Source organism: Hyperolius riggenbachi, chromosome 11, assembly GCF_040937935.1.
Source record: "Hyperolius riggenbachi isolate aHypRig1 chromosome 11, aHypRig1.pri, whole genome shotgun sequence".
Taxonomy (NCBI): Eukaryota; Metazoa; Chordata; class Amphibia; order Anura; family Hyperoliidae; genus Hyperolius; species Hyperolius riggenbachi.
In genome coordinates this window covers 182,806,086-182,820,699 of record NC_090656.1, presented here as the reverse complement: position 1 = coordinate 182,820,699, position 14,614 = coordinate 182,806,086, and the positions used below count along the sequence as shown (strand labels likewise).

The 14,614-nt window shown below is 46.7% G+C and overlaps 1 protein-coding gene across 3 annotated transcripts in view; it reads left to right on the top strand.

The window, feature by feature from the left end:
* The first annotated feature begins 202 nt into the window (after nucleotides 1–202).
* CYLD (CYLD lysine 63 deubiquitinase) overlaps nucleotides 203–14,614 on the top strand; it is a 101,408-nt gene continuing 86,996 nt past the window's right edge. For 2 of the 3 annotated variants that reach the window (XM_068260754.1, XM_068260752.1), the window contains exon 1: nucleotides 203–453. The gene's annotated coding sequence lies outside the window, so the exon portion shown is untranslated. The remainder of the gene's footprint in view (nucleotides 454–14,614) is intronic. The other variant, XM_068260753.1, reaches the window with a different exon arrangement.

The window sequence follows — 14,614 nt, the reverse complement described above, 5'->3', positions numbered from 1 at the left end:
GCGCTCAGCAAAATAGAGTCCTTTCAGCGCCTCGCCCCGCCCCACGGCGCGACGCTACCAAACACTAAGCAAGTCTGGAAATTCCCTTAAAGGAGGCGTGCCTTCCGGCAAACGTCACCATCAGCCAATAGGAAAGAGAGAATGCTGCTTGAGGGCGGGAGACTTTTCTGCATGCTTCACTTTTCATCAGGGGAAGGGGGGCGGGGATTGCCTGACTATCGGGTTAGGTTGCGTGAATGAGAACGGGCTGTAGTGTTGTGAAGATGAGGTAGTTGTTTATTTATAGTAACTGGTTAATTAGTAATTGGGCCGCGGAGAGCCGAGGGGTGAGCGGTGGGGGAGGTGCTCCGGGGGGCCCCGCGGACTGTCAGCCTCAGGGAGTGAAGGACGGTCGCTGCATTTCTCGGAGGACTTCTCGTAGCGATGCCTCGGTGACGTGACGTGACGTGTGAGGTGAGAGGCTGCCGGTGCTTGGTTGTGGGGTTGTGGCATAGGGACCGCAGGTCAAGGCTGTGGACGTTATTGCGGAAGGGGGCGTGTCCTGTGTGATGGATATACCTTATGGCACAGCAGGCTGCTCTGACACTTCAGCTTGTGTTGGAGAGGACTTGGCACTGTTGTTATTATGTGTGCCAAGTCCTGGAATGTATACTTCAGGTGTCCATACACCTGTCGATGGCCACCAGATTCCACCATCTTATAGATCCTTCTCATCAGTATCTGTTACTGCCCTACACTGTACACAGATTTCCAATAGATGTCAGCATGTGCAGGCGCCTGTCATGCCCCCCAGGTGTTCTTCTGATGTGCTCCCTTACGGTTGTGCAGTGATGTATCCGCACACATTTTTAGGGCCCATTCACACTTGTAAACGTGTTTTGTGTGTGTGATTTTACTGCGATTATCGTGGTAAAATCACTGTACACTTTGCTTTTTTTTTGCGATAACGATTAGTGTTTTTACATCATGCTAATCGCGATTGCTCTTCAGGTGTGGGAGAACACTGCATTTTGTGATTTCTGCTAATCGCGAATCGCCTGCGATTGGGAGATTGGTGAGATCACTGCTGTATAGTTAATGTTGAGCTAGCACTTTAAAAAGTGCTAACGGTTTTAGTCTTAAAAAAAAAAAAGTGCTGACTGTTCAGTGATTAGCGGTAAATGATTGCTAATCGCTTAAGTGAGAACGGGCCCTTACCTATCCGCCGGTGTGCCTTCACTCATGCACCCATGTCTTCTGTCTGTTGCCATCGAGGTGCCTGTATTCAGTGATGCAGCAGCACTACATACTGTTGGTTTATGGGGTATAAGTGGCAGGAGAAGAGACCCAGGAAGAGATGAAAATGTGAGTGTTTGTTCTGCTACAACACTCTACTACACAGTCCAGGGGTAGCACATTTGGTGCTAGCCTAGTTTAGGGGGCCCAGTAGAAAACCTCATAGGGAAATCTAGCTAACATGATTGGGTGGACAGCACCCTCTCAAACTGCTAGGTTACCAATAGGTTGTAGTAAACTATGCCCACACTATTCAGCCAATCACAACACTTTGTGCTGTGATTGCAGAACTGTTCCCTATGAGGTTTCCTACTGGGTCCCCTAAAGTAGACTAGTGCCGAACATTTTTTTATGGAGGAAACTAACCTAGGGGCTGTCGGTTGACCCGAAAATCGAACACTGCCTCCACCGCGCACCTAACTGCGACCTTTCAAGCGAGATCTTTGCAGCCTGAGCGACTGATAGCTTTGATTGGGTAGCCACATTGAGGCATCAGTCTCTGGCATAGTCTATCATAATGATCTGATGAAATCGAGAAAGTGTATGGGCACCTCTAGATAGTCTGTACTGTATCTAGTTTGGAGGCTTATGCAGGAGTTGGTGTTTTTATTTTGGAGAGTTTGCTACACTTCCTGTCCTAAGGCTCCTTGACATTAGGGAATATAACCTGTTTTTGCAGAGTGCTAAAGATTTTGAACATCTTCACTTCCTGTGCTGTGGACAAGCACAGCAGTGATGGTCAATGAGATGAATATAATTATGGATTGCATGCATGTTTAACAGTCATTGTTTGCAGCTTGTTATTGTGACGGTCTATGCCTATTCTCAAAAGAAACCTGACATGGGCGAATAAAAAGATTTTATACTTACCCAGGGTTTCCTCCACCCCATGAGGACTGATGGATCTGAATGCCTTTATTCACCTGATATTGGTCCTGGTAACTGGCTCAGCCGCGCCAGTCAGGCTCTTCTGAGCATATGCGGTCCTTCCGCTAGCGCAGTAGTGGCTTCAGCGCTAGGCAATATTTACCAATCCGCGTTCCTGCGTGGGTGCAGTACAAGCTTCCCGTCGAGTCCTGGAGAAAATAGCTGAGCCCGATTGGTTCCATTTTAGAGCGGACCAGACAGGGCCAGCTATTTCCGATGGAGCCCGAGGGGAAGCTTGTACTGCGTAGGAGCGTGAATTTGTAAATCTGGATTGTGGCGCCACCAACAATATGTTTCGTGGTTCTCCACAAAAAAGTGTAGGACACCAAGCTACCATAAGAGGAACTTTACCGAAATATGGGGGGGGGAATGAAGACTACTAAGCAGAAAAAAAAAAAAAAAAATCAAGAAATAATGAATACCGTATATACTCGCAAGCAAGCCGACCCGCATATAAGCCGAGCCCAAACCCTCCCGAACGCCCCCGCCACCCCCAAATTTTACCTGGAAAAAAACAGGAAAAAACTATTGACCCTCATATAAGCCGGGGGTAGGAAATGCTGCCCGTGTGATCCCCCCAGTGTGTCTCGGTATAGTTAGTATAGTGCCCACTATGGGTAGGTAGTGCCCCAGTATAGCTAGTATCATGCCCCAGTATAGCTAGTATCGTGTCCCTGTATAGCTAACATAATGCCCCAGTATAGTTAGTATAGTGCCCCAGTATAGCTAGTATAGTGCCCCAGTATAGCTAGTATAGTGCCCCAGTATAGCTAGTATAGTGCCCCAGTATAGCTAGTATAGTGCCCCAGTATAGCTAGTATAGTGCCCCAGTATAGCTAGTATAGTGCCCCAGTATAGCTAGTATAGTGCCCCAGTATAGCTAGTATAGTGCCCCAGTATAGCTAGTATAGTGCCCCAGTATAGCTAGTATAGTGCCCCAGTATAGCTAGTATAGTGCCCCAGTATAGCTAGTATAGTGCCCCAGTATAGCTAGTATAGTGCCTCAGTATAGCTAGTATAGTGCCTCAGTATAGCTAGTATAGTGCCCCAGTATAGCTAGTATAGTGCCCCAGTATAGCTAGTATAGTGCCTCAGTATAGCTAGTATAGTGCCTCAGTATAGCTAGTATAGTGCCTCAGTATAGCTAGTATAGTGCCCCAGTATAGCTAGTATAGTGCCCCAGTATAGCTAGTATAGTGCCCCAGTATAGCTAGTATAGTGCCCCAGTATAGCTAGTATAGTGCCCCAGTATAGCTAGTATAGTGCCCTAGTATAGTGCCCCAGTATAGCTAGTATAGTGCCCCAGTATACCTAGTATAGTGCCCCAGTATAGCTAGTATAGTGCCCCTCCCTGCTCCCCCCACGGCCGTTGCTATTACCTTAGCTCGGCGCCGCTTCTATTCCCCTGTCCTGCTCGTATAATTCACAGCAGCGCGCCCCGCGTAGGCTGCTGTGATGACGGAGGGAGCCGTAGAGAGAGCGGCTTCCTGTAACGGCGATGTGTATCGCCGTTACTATGGGAACCGCTCTCTATGGTTTCCTCCCTCATCACAGCAGCCTACGTGGGGCGCGCTGCTGTGAATTATACGAGCAGGACAGGGGAATAGAAGCGGCGCCGAGCTAAGGTAATAGCAGCGGGGGAAGCAGAGGGGCCCTTATTATCACATGACTCGCAAGCAAGCCGACCCCCCCCCCCCCAACTTTTGACCCACTTTTTGGGGGTCAAAAATTCGGCTTGCTTGCGAGTTTATACGGTATTTGCTGTAGGATTTATTCATGTTTTGCCCACCATGAGCTAAGAGGTCCTTATCTTTCCTGTAGTCAGACAAGAAAAATACAGACACCAACAACTGCCGTTATCTGTAACACACAGGGCTGTTGTCGTTACAAAAATCATTCGACTTCCCAGTTTATGAAACCACCGACTCAGACTTCAGGTACCCAAAATGGCTCCGACTCCTTAGTCTAATTTTACAAAGGCTATGGATTTGGTTACAAAAAAATCATCTGAGACTTCAGTTTATTGAAACAACCAACTCTGACTCCAGGTACCCAAAATTACTCCCGACTCCGACTTCACAGCCCTGATAACTCACCCACTAGCAATGTGATAGGTTGTGTGAGATGCTCTGTAATAGGTTGTGTCCCATGGCTCTGACATCACACCATGGGATGGGTTTCACAACCAGGGCTGTGGAGGCGGTACTCCGGGTACCCAAAATTGCGCCGACTCCAACTCGGACTCCACAGCCCTGTTTGCCACAATGTCAGCCATACAGACATTCCTTGTGGGATGAGGGTATCGGCTATCGATTGGAATGAAGTTCAATTCTGGGTTAAAGTTTCCGTACACCCGCTAGATGTACGTCACCGGTCACCCAACATGGGTCAGGACCTGTTCCCTTGGGCAACATTGCTAGGCCGAAGCTGTACAGACACACTGTTAGACTGCAAGCAAACGACGTGTTGTGTTTCCAATGCAGGGGGAGCGGCAGAGGTGTGATGTAACGCGACTGGTGGGGTTAGCGGAGAAATCAAAGCTATTGGCTAAATTGATCTGCCTGGTGGATTGCTGTCTGGGCAGCCGCTGTGAGTCAGGGGCTGCTAGACATACCTCGGATTATCTCCAGAGTCGGTTGTTATCAACTGCCACAAATATCTAATATGTTCTGGCCTTTAGTTTGATGAATGATTACATGTCCGTGTCTGTAAAACAAGTTTTGTTAGTTTTGGATAAAGTCCAAGGTTTTTTTTTTTTTTCCATTATCTAAAATGAAAGTAAGAATGCTGACTAGAAATCATTTGCAGGTCTTATGCAGAGGAAGTCCGCAAACCATGCATGGCTAGTTGAAAATAGGTTTGATAACCACTGCACTAGATGCTGCCAGTGGACAACCATAGTGGTTTGTGTGCAATAAGACACATAGAATATCTGAACTATCTGCAGCTAAGACAGTAGGCTTGGCACGTCTGTCGCCCACTGAATCACATCTGCCCATCCTTTGCCTCACTAATGCTGCTCCTGCTGCAAAACCACAGACATCCATGATCTCCACACAAGTGCCACCAGAACTTTTTTTTTTTTATAGCCATGGAGAAATACTGCTTGGTACTGCTGTGCTAGTTGAAAGCAGGGCTGTGGAGTCAGTACAAAAATCATACGACTCTGACTCCTCTGTTTATTGAATCCTCAGGTTCTGACTCCATGTACACAAAATTGCTCCGTCTTAGACTCCAACTCCACAGCCCTGGTTGAAAGGGTACAAAAGACAACTTTACACCTCCTCACCTCAGCCTGGCGGATGCCTGCAGCAGTGACGGCCGTGGAGAGCTAGACTACACCATGTTTGGCCACGTTTCGTACATGTCCTTCCATCCTGTTCTCCTCTTGCTGGCGGTGTGACCTTTTCTTGCTGGCCAGCCTTAGTAACGATATGCACGGCCAGAAGAAAGCCTAGGAGCGCCTTAGGCAGTGCAGAAAACCATGCGTTTTCAGAATTTTAGCTTTTTTACATTTTTGTAAAATTAAGTAAATACAGTTCATATTTAATAGGAAAAAAAAAAATCTGAAACACATCTAAAAATGCATTTAAACACACAGCCTCTGTGTTTCCATTGAAATAGATTATGTGCATTTTTCAGGCGTTTTTGAGAATTCTACAGTAAGTTGTGCATTTTTAAAAAAGCTCATTATGAAACGCAGATATGTGCATTTTATTTTTATGTAGCCCATAAACTTTGATTATGTTTCAAAACTCATGTTTTTTTCCCCCCCGCAACAATATCTATTCTACCTGGTGTGCTCCTAACTTGTAGCGGAATGAAAAAAGTCAGATACTTGCCTAAGGAGAGGGAAGGTTCTGGGTCCTATAGAGCCTTCCCTCTTCTCTCTGTCCCTGCATTCCAGGGGTGTTCATGGTTCAAATTTTCCACTTCCGGGAGCCCTTGGAAAACTTTGGAGGCATTCATGTCCCCAAGTGTTTCGGAAGATGAATGGCCCCATACTGCACATGAGAGTGCTCTCACCCATGCGCAGTACGGAGTAGCCCATCTGCGGGAGCACTCAAGGACCCAAGTGTTTCCAAAAGCTTCCGAGGATTGCGGAAGACTTATTTGACTAGTTGGTCAAATACATGCAGTGGGGGCGAGAGCGCTGACACGAGGGGACCGTGAGAGGAACAGGAAGGCTCTATAGGATCTAGAGCTTTCCCTCTCCATACCTGACTTAAAAAAAAAAATGCTTCAGTTTTACTTTAAGGCCACTTTCACAGTGGGACGTTAAAGTCGGACGTTATAAAAAATTATAACGCAGACTAATGCACAGCAATACAAAGTCTGTGCGACATTTACAGTGCACACGTTGCGTTGTGTGTAACGTGTAGCAATATTTATAAAGTGCTGCATGCTGTGCGTTTAGCAATACATTTGCTGCGTTGTGTTTTTTTTTTTTTTTTTACGCATACGCCGTTTTCGTTCCATCAGTGTACGATGAAAACGGCGCACCAAGAGATACCCCCCCCCCTTCCCCCAAGAGAAATCTTTACCTTTTCTAGATCATCATTGTGGGTGGGGGGGGGGGGGGCTGTATAGCTGATACTTTGGTGAAACCCCACCCACAGTGTGAGCTTGGTCCCGACAGTTTGCTGTCTGTTAACTTTGTTGCATTGTGGGAAATAACAACATATTTTTCCATCAGTATCGCATACATGGCACATCAGCACCCGGCATTTAGTTGCAGAGTGAGCCGGATGATGGCTCACCCTGCTGCTGCACCAATTTTGGGCGACATGAATTACTATTCCCTGTCTGAGTCATAGCAGCTCGAAGGGAGATGGAATTAGGGGTCTGGAAATCCCCCGGATCCCCCAAATGACCCACCTGCGGGGCACTACTATAGCATTACTGCTATAGCTGTGCCAAACTCAGACACTATACAGTGTGCCAAGAAGCCCTGTCTCGAGCAGTGTCTTCCTCTGTGCATAGAACTCTCAGTAATGAACATTCTGCACAGATCACCTGGCAGGACTAAAGATGTCACCACCCGTGATAAATTTCAGAATGTAATTCAGAGAAGGTGAAGATTTTACAATGGGCAAACACTGACCTAATAATCTATAAATAAATATTGTAAAACAAAAGCAATTTTATTCATTGTTATTTTTACTACAACTCCACTTTAAATGTTGCACTGTTATTTGTTGCTATGGGAGCAAACAAAGTTCCTCTAATAATGTTTTCTAAGTAAGGTCTATAATCTGCTTCCTGTTTTAGGTTTCATGATTTTCTAGTGAGTAAACTAAATGTTTGGAATCGCTACTAACATGAGTAATCATTTCAGTCTTGAATAATGGAACAGTTCACATGTACAAATAACCTCTGCCCTATGAATATTCTTAAAGAACAACTGAAGGGAGAAGTATATGGAGGCTGCCATGTTTATTTCATTTTCAACCATACCAGTTGCCTGGCAGCCCAGCTGATGTATTTGGCTGCAGTAGTGTCTAAATAACGCCAGAAACAGGCATGCAGATAATCTTGACAGATCTTACAATAATGTCAAAAAACACCTGATCTGCTGCATGATTGTTCAGGATCTGCGGCTAAAAGTATTAGAGGCAGAGGGTCATGTATAGTGTGCAATGCAACTTTACTTCCCCGTTCCTTCATCATGCCCTTTCCACATTGGGTTATTCTAATAAACATTGGAAACTAAACCACCCCAGGCTTTCTGTGTGTAGCTGTGTCCTTTAACCACCCTGGCGTTCTGATTAAATCGCCAGGGTGGCTGCGGGAGGGTTTTTTTTTAAATTAAAAAAAAACTATTTCATGCAGCCAACTGAAGGTTGGCTGCATGAAAGCCCACTAGAGGGCGCTCCGGAGGCGATCTTCCGATCGCCTCCGGCGGCAAGAAATAACACGGAAGGCCGCAATGAGCGGCCCTCCGTGTTTCGCTTCCCTCGTCGCCATGGCGACGAGCGGAGTGACGTCATGGACGTCAGCCGACGTCCTGACGTCAGCCGCCTCCGATCCAGCCCTTAGCGCTGGCCGGAACTGTTTGTTCCGGCTACGCTGGGCTCGGGCGGCTGGGGGGACCCTCTTTCGCCGCTGCACGCGGCGGATCGCCGCGCTGCAGCGGCGATCAGGCAGCACACGCGGCTGGCAAAGTGCCGGCTGCGTGTGCTGCTTTTTATTTGGTGGAAATCGGCCCAGCAGGGCCTGAGCGGCAGCCTCTGGCGGTGTTGGACGAGCTGAGCTCGTCCAGACCGCTCAGCAGGTTAAAGGGCACACTGTGGAGTGTTTGAAGAAAAACAAAACAAAACCTGACACTTACCGGTACCTTGAGCTTCTATCGGCCTCTTGTAGCTGTCATGTCCCGCGCCGTCCTCCTACGATCATCTGTTCCCCGCTGCCGTCACCAGGCAATTATTCGTCTAACAAGACGAATAGTGCACGCTCCCGTCATTGGGAGCTTACTGCGCAGTAAGCTCCTGGAGGCGGAGCCACAGTCTTGTTAGAGGAATCATTAGACCGGGACCGGCGGCGGGGAATGGATGATCGTAGGAGGATGGGGCGGGACATGCGAGCTACAGGGGCCGATAGAAGCCCCCAGGTAATTGTCAGTTTTTGTTTTGTTTAACCCTCCACAGAACCCCTTTAACCCTCCTGGCGGTTTGCTAAAAATCCGCCAGGGGGCAGCAAATCCGTTTTTTTTACAAAATGTTTTCATGTAGCGAGACAAGGCGATCGGAGATCAGGAGATCCCGTTAAAAGAACGGCTTCCCCCACCATGGCGACGGGCGGGATGACTTCGACGTCGTGACGTCAAAGGGGACTCCCATCCACCCCACAGCGCTGTCTGGCACTGATTGGCCAGGCAGCGCACGGGGTCTGGGGGGGGGGGGGGCGGCGGCCGCGGCGCGACGAATTGCGGCGGATTGGCGGGTAGCGGCGGCGATCGCATTGCACACGCAGCTAGCAAAGTGCTAGCTGCGTGTAGCAAAAAAAAAAAATTATGCAAATCGGCCCAGCGGGGCCTGAGCGGTGCCTTCCGGCGGGCCTACCGCCAGGGAGGTTAAGGGTGAATTCTATCTACACTGCTCTCCTCTAAAGACCACATGATGTTTAATGACCAATGAAAGGCCAGTAGAAGTAATTACATGAGGCAATGCAAATTGGAGGACGCCAGATTGAGCAGAATTTTCTTCTGATGGAGATGAGGGCTTTGCTCCCTTTATTTATACTGTCCTAGTATAAGGTGGCAAGCACTGTTTACATTTTTTTATTGAAGATAATGTGACTGAGGCTTGGGTTACACTTTTTCAGGAGTGCATTCCCAAAAGATGCATGCAATTCTGCAAACACATGCAATTCTGCAGAGTGTACACCAAGCCTCATAGTTGCAGAAAGTGAAGCATGTGTCCCATCTTGACTTTCGTTTCCAGATTAAATATCTTTGACTTTTTTTTTTTTTTGCAAGCTTATTGCAAATGTCTTGAATAGATTATTCGAAGAAATCCTTACAGTGTTAGGCTGCTGTCACAGTAGGACGTTACAGGCGGACGTTACAGGCGTACGAGCAGCCTGTAACGCAGCCTAACTCACAGTAATGAAAAATCAATGGGCTGGTCACAGTGACCACGTTGCGTTACAGTGTAACGCTGCACGTTCAATGAAAGTGCAGCATGCTGTGTGTAATGTTGGAGGAGAAGGGGAGAGTCCGCTATTGTGCCTAGCCACATGGCTAATTAATATTCACTGCACTGTGTGACGTCACGTGTTTACTTCCTGGAGCGGTCGCTTTGTGCGACGATTGGCTGGCGGGACCATGTGATGCGGAGTGTTCCGATCACGTGGTCTCCACAGTCTTTTGACGCATCGTTCTACCAGTATCGAACGAAAACGGCGCACCAAGAGACTCATAACGCGTCTCTATATAGCGTCCAACTTTAGCACCACCATGCGTTGCATTAGGGGCACGTCATGCGACCTTAACGTCCCCTAAAACGCAACATCTTGGTGTGAAAGAGACCTTAAACTATCGATCTTTCCTCAGGTTCTTCCAGACCCTCTCACCCACTCGCGTCATGGTACACATGACTGTCTTCCAGACACAAAGTGTAGTATTTTTTTTTTTATTTCGTTTGTAAATTACTTTGGGCCATATCCTATTCAAGGTGATAAGTAGGTTACCAGCGCGCGAGGATTACCGGTAAATCCTATTGCCCATATCCTTTGCTCGATGGCCGATCGTTATGGAGCATTTCTCAAGCGAAAGCATGAGCGATGCTTCCTATTACCGGGTGATGGGGAGTGAGGTTTACGCTGTGGTGCTGTCCTTCAGCACCACAGCCTCACTCCCCACACATGTGCACTCGCCTGCCGAACAGTGCCGCCATCTTCCGCCGCAGCATCTGGGGGTCTCCTTTAATAAAGAGACCGCCAGAGCTCCCGTTGGGTTGCTGCACACCTTAGAAGCCCCCTACGTAGCTCTGCCGAGCACCCCTGTTCTCATACATACCGCCACTGATCACCTGACGCCTCTAGCCGCAAATTCCGTTGCGTAATTAGGCCTCGTTCACATCTGCTGCGCTTAAAAACGTGTGAAAGCACGTGGTAAAAATGCATGCGCTTGTGCGCGCTTTAGTGCGCGTTTCTGTGCGTTGCGCTGCGCATCTTTAAAGCACGTTTTGCTTGTTGTACCAGCAGCAGTTGTCAATAAAACTTTGTTTTTGTATGTAAATGTATTTTTTTTCTCCAATTAGGGGTAAAAAACGCATGCGCTTCTATGCGCTTGTACGCGCTTCTATGCGCTAAAAAAGTGCACCCATTCACTTGCATTGATGTGCGCTTTCCAGCTCAACGGACAGAAATGCATGCAACACTATGTTTCTGTAACGCTGCTCAGCGCAGTGCATAGATGTGAACCAGCTACATTTAGTTACATGGGAAAGTAAATACCTTGCTGATCGCACAGGGCAGTGCGCTGTAAAAAGCGCACAGAAACGGCCCTAATGTGAACGAGGCCTTACAGTGTATCTAACACTGTAATTACTGTCCAAATAGGAGCCCGGGCAAAGCATCTTTGAATCTGCAGCCGGGGCTCCCCATTGGTCCGCTGTCTGAACCAATAAAATGGCTCAGACAGCGGACCAATGGGGAGCCCCGGCTGCAGATTCAAAGATTCTTTGCCCGGGCTCCTATGCGGACAGTAATTACAGTGTTAAATGCACTGTAAATATGTGACGGAATTTGCAGTGAGAGGCGTCGGGTGATCAGCGGCGGTATGTATAATAACGGGTGCTCAGCAGAGCTACGTGGGGGGCTTCTAAGGTGAGCGGCGACCCGATGGGGAGCTCTGGGAGTCTCCTTATTAAAGAGACTCCGTAACAAAAATTGCATCCTGTTTTTTATCATCCTACAAGTTCAAAAAGCTATTCTAGTGTGTTCTGGCTTACTGCAGCACTTTATACTATCAGTGTCTCTGTAATAAATCAATGTATCTTTCCCCTGTCAGACTTGTTGGCCTGTGTCTGGAAGGCTGCCAAGTTCTTCAGTGTTGTGGTTCTGCTATGAACTCCCCCTTCCAGGCCCCTCTATGCACACTGCCTGTGTGTTATTTAGGATTAGAGCAGCTTCTTTCTTCTCTCTTATCTTTTACAAGCTGGATAAATCATCCTCTGAGCTGGCTGGGCTTTCACATACTGAAGAATTACAGACAAGGGCAAAGCTGTTTGCAGGAAGAAACGAGCAGCCTGAAGCTTCAGTGCATGAGAACAGGGGGAAAGAAACACACAAATGATCTCTTGAGATTCAAAAGGAAGGCTGTATACAGCCTGCTTGTGTATGAATGTATTTTCTATGTGTGGACATGCTGTACATCAACCTACTTCCTGTTTTGGTGGCCATTTTGTTTGTTTATAAACAAACTTTTTAAAACTGTTTTTAACCACTTTTAATGCGGCGAGGAGCGGCGAAATTGTGTCAGAGGGTAATAGATGTCCCCTAACGCACTGGTATGTTTACTTTTGTGTGATTTTAACAATACAGATTCTCTTTAAAGGAGACCCCCAGATGCTGCAGCGGCGACGTGCATTAACTGGTTTAGACCTGCTCTATGCAGGTCTAAGCTAACGCTCATGTCTGCCGGGAAGCCTCGCTTCCCGGAGGCATGCAAAGGGTAACTGGATACCGTGTTAAGAACTCGCTGGGCGATTATATCGCCCAAGCGAGTTCTTTTCCACCTAGGGAGGTCTAAAGTTTAATAAGATTAGGCGATGCCCCCATCGCCTAAGTTAAGAACTCGCCAGTGCTTAGCGCTGGCGAGTTCAGCAATAGAATATGGCCCTATCTGTCTTAAGTAGCTCCCACCTAAAGTAAGAGTTCTTTTTTTAAAGCAAATCTGCTGTGACAAAAAAAAAGTCACATACTCACCTATGGAGAAGGGAGGTTCCGTATCCTACAGAGCCTTTCTGGTCCTCTCACAGTGTCCTGTTTCCAGTATTGTCCCCCGTTCAAATCTGTCACCTCTGGGAACGTTCAGAAGCACTCCCTTCCTCATGTGCTTCCAAAGACAGGTGTTTCCGTAGTGCGCATGCGCAGTACAGAGATGCGTCCCTGAGTGCTTCCAAGGATCCCTGAAGGCGTTTTTAACCAGTTTATCAAATACTTGCAATGGGGTGACAGCACAGGAACCAGGGGACAAAGTGAGGCAGGGAAGGCGCTATAGGATTCCGAGCCTTCCTTCTCCACAGAGTATGTGACTTTATTTTAATTGGCTTCGGTATCACTTTATTCTGATGATTCTGACATCTTGCCGACAGGTTTTGAACTGGTCCATCTCCTCATGGTAACTGTTACTTTATTTTCAAAAGCATCTTTGTAAAGCTTTTGCCAGGGAGTGCTTTTCAAAAAAATTGAGGAGAGCGACTGGTCCAAAACCTGTTGATAACAGATCAGAGCCATCAGATTAAAACAGCTTTTTGTAAGTGACAGCTACTTAGAAATAAATCCATTTACAGTGCATTTTACTCTGGAACAAATGTACATCTTTTATGTATTGCAGTGGAAAATATTGTCATGTGCATCCATTGCACTGTTGCCTGGCCAGTGAAAATGTTTCACCACTGCATTGCTGGTAATTTGGCTGAGGTTTGTCTTTTTAAGCTCCAGTCACTGTTCAGCAGTCAGGCTCAGGGCTGGTGCATACTACAAGAGCTTTTTAAACGCTAGTGATTTTAAAAGCTTGCTAATGCAATTCTATGGGGGATTTTTATAAAATCACATCGCTCCAGTGTGAACAAACACATAAGATAACAGCAGGAGCTTTTAAAATCACAACAAAGCACTCAGAAAAGCTCTTCTGGTGTGCACCAGTCCTCACCGTGCAATTTAGCTCTATTTTAGTCCTCTTTAATTTCCTAGTAGTTTTTGTTCACCCTGAGCTGCTTAGGTATTCTGTTATGCAATTTCTGTGAACTTTCCTGCACATGGTTGGCTGGCAATTTATACTTGTTTACTTACTATTTGTGGATCAAAGCATCAGGTCTCTGGGAATTACAAGGATGGTAATGAGCACAGTGGCCAGTGACCATGTTAAAAATTAAACAGCCTAAAGGTGGCCATTTTTTATAACTGTCGCTACCCGGCGGGTTCAACCACTTTGAAATTGATGCTGGGGTAGTAGTCTGATCAGTTTTCAACTAGAACCAATCAGCTGCACCGGATGGAAGATATTGATCAATCGGCGGCGGTTCAGGAGCAGCAGCAGGACAATGGCCCATGGATTTGCACTGCATCAGACTGTGCATCACTGCATTTAGATAGATTTTTAATAGATTTTATGCTGAAAGCTATTAAAAATCTATGCATAGTGTGTAGTAGGAAAGGTGAACATACATCTAGCGATTTTTGCGTCCCCAACAACCATCCAGTTGGATAATTTTATCAAATTGAATGAAAATCTGTGAAACCTGCTCCATCGACTTTGGGTCGAAATTGGTCAAATGTATCAATCTAGAATGCTGGAAAAGTTTGGTCAGAAGTGGTCATTGGGATGCACAGCGGTCGATATAGTGAAGATTGACGTACGTGACGGACCCCCGGCTGCTGTCTTAAGTGTAAAATCTCCCCCCGCCCGGCCCAAGTGTAAATATCCTCACTTAATTCTATCACAAACAAAGCAGATCCCCTAAAGAACCGCACCACACAGATTATAATATAGAAAATATAAACATGAGCTTTTATTAAACAATAAGTTGCACAAATAATGATAAAATCAATTTAAAAACAGCAAGCCCGGATACACACAATGATGCATAACAATCACTGTATAAATGACAAAAATATAGCCCAATCCCTCCTCAGATCCAAAAATGACCGTAAATGACCCGGAGGTAAGTAAAGTGTCAGATGC